The sequence below is a fragment of the Dipodomys spectabilis genome, unplaced genomic scaffold (assembly GCF_019054845.1).
Source record: "Dipodomys spectabilis isolate Male_0828 unplaced genomic scaffold, ASM1905484v1 ptg000286l, whole genome shotgun sequence".
NCBI lineage: Eukaryota > Metazoa > Chordata > Mammalia > Rodentia > Heteromyidae > Dipodomys > Dipodomys spectabilis.
The window spans coordinates 667,315-673,323 of NW_024870963.1; the positions used below are offsets into that span (position 1 = coordinate 667,315).

Sequence of the window (6,009 nt, forward strand, 5' to 3'; positions counted from 1 at the left end):
CCCCTCTACCCCAATATTGTCTGTATTGAGGGCAGGAGGAGACATGCTGGAAAATGTCCCAGAAAGGGCCTGGGGTTGCTTAGGTCAATGGGCTAGGAACATCCAGGAATTTCCTAGGGGTCTGCTGTGGCTTTCAAGTGATCCCCACATTTTCTTTCTTTCCATTATGGGCTTGGATTCAGAATCTATTTCCAATGTGAACAGTTCATTCCCTTAGCCTGTGTCTTACCTTGTGGTTGTATTAGCACTCTCTGAGCATATTTTCACATCCTGCACCTTGTTCTGTGATCATAGTGCCCAGACTCTTTAATTGCTCTCAAAGTCTCCTGTCTTCAATTAACTATCAGAGATATGGTTTCATGGAGTTGTGGTAGGTATCTAGCCTTGAGCCAAAAAAATCTGAGAAACTGTGCTCAGCATCTGTTTTCCAGTCCCAGGACAGACAGTCAGATAGTCACACACACACACACACACACACACACACACACACACACACACACACCACTCACAAAAAGAAGGAATCCATAAATATAAATTATATATATTATGTAAATATTTTTAAGACTATATAGTTAGAGGACTCACTTGTACTGACTCAGTTATTAGATTTATGGTTGAATTGATTTTTATCATTATATTCATTTATTATAAAGGTGTTGTAATTAACATAGTACCACAATGGCATTAAGACAAAGAAGAATGGAATTGTGCAGTATAAGTACAGAAATAAAACTGTCCATAATTTGTTAATAAATTGCTGTGAAATTTGTAAAGGAAATTCAGTGAAGAAAAGTAGTTATTTTATACAAATGGTGGTAAAAAATTGCAAGAAGAAATAATTTTGATCCCTATGTCACATCGTATACCAAAAAATAACTCAAAGTCATTCATTCATATACTTAACAGTACAACTCAAGACCTTTTTTTTTTTGTGGGGCCTGAACTCTGGGCCTGCGCTCTGTCTCTCAGCTCTTCAGCTCAAGGCTAGAGCTCTACCACTTGAGCCACAGCACCACTTCCGGCTTTTTTTCTTTTTGCTTATGTAGTGCTGAGGAATCAAACCCAGGGCCTAGCGCTCTACCACTGAGCCACCTTCCCAGCCCCCTTTTTTTTTTTTTAAAAATTTTATTTTATTTTATTTGAGAACATACTGTACAGAGGGGTTACAATTACATGGGCAGGATAATGTATACATTTCTTACCAAGCATTGCAGCCTCCTCCTTTGTTTACCCTTCACCTTCCTTCCCAGCCTCCCCCCTCCCCCCCACCCAATCATACCCCCCCTCCCCCCCAAGACTTTTTTTTTTAGGAAGAAAGTCTCTCAACTTATTTTAGGGAAAGAATTTTCAGATGTAACATTGATAGCATGACCAATTGTAGGGGAACAACATTATCTGCACACTGTCAAAATTAAAAACTTCTGTTATATGGAAGTTCAGAGACAATCCACACATTTATTGAGACATTATTGCTTCCTGTGCTCTGTGGGACATTTGACAATGTTTGGAATTCCCTCCCTCTTTCCCTCTCTTCCTTCCTTCCTCCCCCCTTCTTCCCTTCTTTCCTCCCTCCCTTCCTTCCTCTGATCCAAGAACAAGATTTGAACTTTATCTGATGTTTGCTTTTGCTCATTGGCTGGCACTCTGCTATCTGAGCCACACCTCTAACCCAGAAACATTTCTACTCATAGTTGATGAGATAATTTAGAATTCTCATGAAATCTGGTTGGGAAAGGCCAGATGTTAGCCATCCTAGTACTGGTTTGGAAGGCTCCCAAACAAAAGATGAGAATATGGTACCAGACTCAATGAGTTCAATAGTGCAATGGTAGGTCTTAAGAAAATTCAGACAAGTATTGGAGTTAGGCCAAAGGAAGAATGACTAACCTAGGGAATAATTTCCAATCATTTTGCACCAGTCATTGCAGAAACAAAACTCTGGCTGTGGTGGGACTCAAACCCATGCCTCCAGACAGACTGGAGCTTAAAGTCCAGCACTTTAGATCATTCAGCCACCCTACTAACTTGCCCAATTTCTTTTATCTGCTTTTCCTAGTTATATCATTCCATCCTGTTTTCAGCATTGCACTTCTAGTCAGAGACATGACACTGATTCCAAGTATTGCCTGAAGGACGCTGAGAAATTCCCAGAAAGAACTGCTCTATGGTAACACGCATCCACCCACAGAAACAGAGTCCCTCACTCCCAATGGAAAAAGAAGAATCTTTCTTAAAGCAAACCATCTGCTGAAGGCAGGGTTGTCAGCAGCCTCAGCCTGGTGCCCAGCTAGCGATTATAACTACTTTCTGAATAGGCTTCTTGATTTGTTCCCCAGATCGACAAGGGAAGGGAAAGGATCAAGAAGAGCATAGCTCTTTGCTATTGAATTTCAAATTCTTTGCTAAATTTAGCAAAGATTCGTTTAGGTTCTGAAGCTTGGAGAACATTTATCTACTGGAAACATAGTTGTCACGACCACCTCGACCAGCAAGGAAGACGCGACACCCAGCTCTTCTCTCTGCAGTTTATTCAGGACCTTTGAGTAATCTTCTGACCCCAACCCCGGGGAAAATTCCCCACAGCCTTAAGTACCCCCTGGGTAGCCAACCCTGATACGCCACGTAGGATCCACCAATAGGCTCAGGTGCGAGGAAGCAAGCCAGATTCTTTGCCTTAGCCATATAAGGAGTTGTTTACCACAATGAGCACTCGCCATAGGGAAGGCGGAGGGCGGAAGCCAGCGCCATCTTCCAGGTGCGGCTGCACGCAGCTCTCTACACATAGTGGTGCATGAAAGGATCAAGACAAACTTTTATACTGGTAGCCCAAACCTACTAATTCTCTTCAGCTCCAGGAGACATGGATGCGCAGATATGGGCAACAGAGCGGTCTTCATTTGCAAGTTCATCTCCTCCCAAGTAGATCTGCTGGAAAAGGTCCCTTTCCTAGCGGTCACTCCTTTAGGGCAACTTCCTTGACTCCATGGCAGGTGGGGGGGGGGGGGGGAGGGGAAGGGATGGTAGGGGAAACAACAGAGGAGGCAACAATGCTTGATAAGAAATGTACTCATTACCTTGCCGACGTAATTATAACTCCTCTGTACAATATTTTCACAATAAAAGAAAACATGAGTTGTTTAGGTCATGCAGTGTATTTTTTTTGCAGAACTAAAGCAAAACCAATACCTACTCCCATATCTGCGAAAATATGAGGTTTCTCCCCTATGGGGTCATATACTAGTCTTTTGCTTCAAGTTGTACCCTTTCCTCACTGCCCGATCAGTGGAACCCAGGTCATGTCACTTTGCTGTCTAAACTGGTAAAACAAGTTTTCTCTTTTTGCTTATGTGGTGCTGAGGAATCAAACCCAGGGCCTCAAGCATGCAAGGCAAGTACTCTACCACTGAGCCAGCTTCCCAACCCATGAAAACAAGTTTTCTTAAACAGATTTACTCATATGTAAATGACTGGACTTAAAATGTTTAAGGGATATGGGACAGCCATAGATATGGTTATAATAGGACTGTTCATAAAGCTCATATCCAGGCTTCTGCTGTTTTCTCATTTTATTCTCCTTAATGAGTTCCTAACTCTGGCTCCAACTCAATGAATGACTTATGTGATTTGACTTAACCTTGACCAATCAGTCCATGGAACTGACAAGCATATTCTGACTAGCACAATTGTTATGGGTTGCTAGGACCTCTAAGGTAGCCTACCTAATCCCGTCCACTGCACTCCTTTCCACAACCCTTTAGGAACAAACTTCCTTTTTTTTTTTTTCCTACAGGTATCACCTTGCTTCTTCAAGGTACTGGTGAGAACCCACTCTCTTTCCTCTATATGTTTCATATTAATTATCAATTTCCTTTATCTCTTCTTTTGTGGCTCAATAATTCTTATCCCTTTGGTTTTGTGCTTGGGCATCCTTGTGTTTCCCTTTGACTGGCTTATCTACTCTTCAATGTATTTTGCAATCTATGTTTGGTGGGTTTCCATTTTCTGTTTTGTTTTTGTTTGTTTGTTTTTTAAGTCTAACGTCATTACTGTCACCTACTAACACATCTTTTTAACTCTTCCCTTTTTGAGGAAAGGGGGGCGGGGTGTCTGCTCCAGATAGTGTTCTACCATGGAGTCTGAAATACTGCTGCTTTGAATGGATGGACAAAGGATGAACAAATGTAGCAGTGACATTCACTAAAGGAGCTACACAATTCCTGGGTAGGGGCAGGAGGAAAAACTGGGATATATGGAGGGAAAAGAAATGTACTCTTTACCTGCCTTATGTAACTGTAACCCCTCTGTACATCACATTTATAATAACAATGAAAAATAAAAATTAAAACAATACTGATGTGTTCTTGGGCTTTGCTTTTTTTTTTTTTTTTTCCTGGCACGGGTAGCCCTGCTCTCACGTTTGCCTAAATCCCCCGGCACTGTGCGATTCTACCCCACCCTTCCTTCAGGCCCCTCAGGGTGGCTGACTTTGCAATCCGGGACCCTTTCACACCTGGCACATTTGCCTTTCATGGCCGTTTTCCAGTCAAAAATGCAGTTCTTTGGTTCCACAAAACTGTGATAGTGACTACAAGTTACAGCTCATGTTTGGATCTCTAGTTTCTGGTGCAGTGCCTAATACAGAATTGGAATCCGTAAGTTTCATTCTGAAAGTGGGGTGGGGGAGACAGATGCACCGGGCGGTATCTATCCGTTAATGTCGACGTGGGCACTCATGGAAGCCCTCGCTACTCAGCATTGTTCCCAATTAGACCAGAGTTTGCAGATGGAATTACATTACTGTAGCTGTGAAAGAAGGTAAAATAAAATCAAGAATTTTATTTGCGTCTTACACTTGGTTTAGTGAAGAGCCAGGAAAGCTTCCTTTTCTACCAAAGAAAGAGAACCACCTTCTGCCTGGCCCTATAGCTCAGGGGTTAGAGCACTGGTCTTGTAAACCAGGGGTCGCGAGTTCAAATCTCGCTGGGGCCTGTTATTCCCTTTTTTCAGAAAAGAATTTCTCTTTATTATACGTAAACTGCCCTCCTCTCTCGACTGAACCTCGCGGTCGTGTAGAAATCAAGTCCCTTCGCTGCTTTTATGCTCCAGAATCAGTAGGCTAAAGCCGCAGAGGCTCCAAGGAGCTGCGGAAGCCCTGGTGTGGCCACTCAGGTCCCGTGCCCTGACCCAGCAGCACCCGGGTAGGAAGCAAACCGGCCGGGGGGGGGGGGGGGGGGAGGGGGGGGACTGAACCTGTTTCTGCGTGGGCTGTGTGCAGATGTGAAAAACAAGACATTCCCCCACCCCCAAAGCCGGGGAGCCCGACCTCCGCTGCAGACTTGGTCCTAGGGTTCCCTGGGAGCCCCACACTTGTGGGTCACAAGCAGTGAGTCACTAAACTTGATATAGTATCAAATGAATTACGATTTTCCTTCTAAAATCACAAGAGATCCCGGGTTTTCTCATGTGCATTATATTCCAAGTTCTCCCCCTCCCCTCCGTGGGTGCAGACGCGCCTGGTCAGAGAGGTGAGGGGAGGAAGTGCGCGCGCGCACTTGCTGCATGCACCTGCACGCACTCGTGGGCCAGCAGTCCCCGGCTCTGCAGGCGCTCAGGGTCTGGAGTCGACTCCCGTGTGTCTACGCTAAGACGCCCCTCAGAGAGGCAGGCTCGAAGGATCGTCCCCGCACTTGCTAACGCAGGGCTTTCCCACAGACTTGCCTGTGCGTTCGCTGTATCCCAGGCCCCCAAATTCTCGCCTTCCCTCGCTGCCTGTGCTCATCAACATCTCGAATAAAGAATTCCAGAAGCCTCGGTACGTTCCCCTCTGTAGCTCAGCTGGTAGACCTGGAGGACTGTTACCTCCAGGTTTCCGGTTCGATTCCAGTTTGAAGGAGAGGTATTGCTTTGGGTTTGCAGTTTATTCTGGAGTTCTTTGTAAACACTTTTCGAAGTACATCACAACTTAAAACATGAACAAAAGGCACCACGAAATGCCTATGTGCATCCCAT

At 44.5% G+C, this 6,009-nt stretch overlaps 1 non-coding gene across 1 annotated transcript; it reads left to right on the forward strand.

Moving 5' to 3' along the window:
- The first annotated feature begins 4,916 nt into the window (after positions 1 to 4,916).
- On the forward strand, positions 4,917 to 4,989 carry Trnat-ugu. The gene has a single exon. It is a non-coding gene; the product is annotated as a tRNA-Thr (tRNA).
- The last annotated feature ends 1,020 nt before the right edge of the window (positions 4,990 to 6,009 follow it).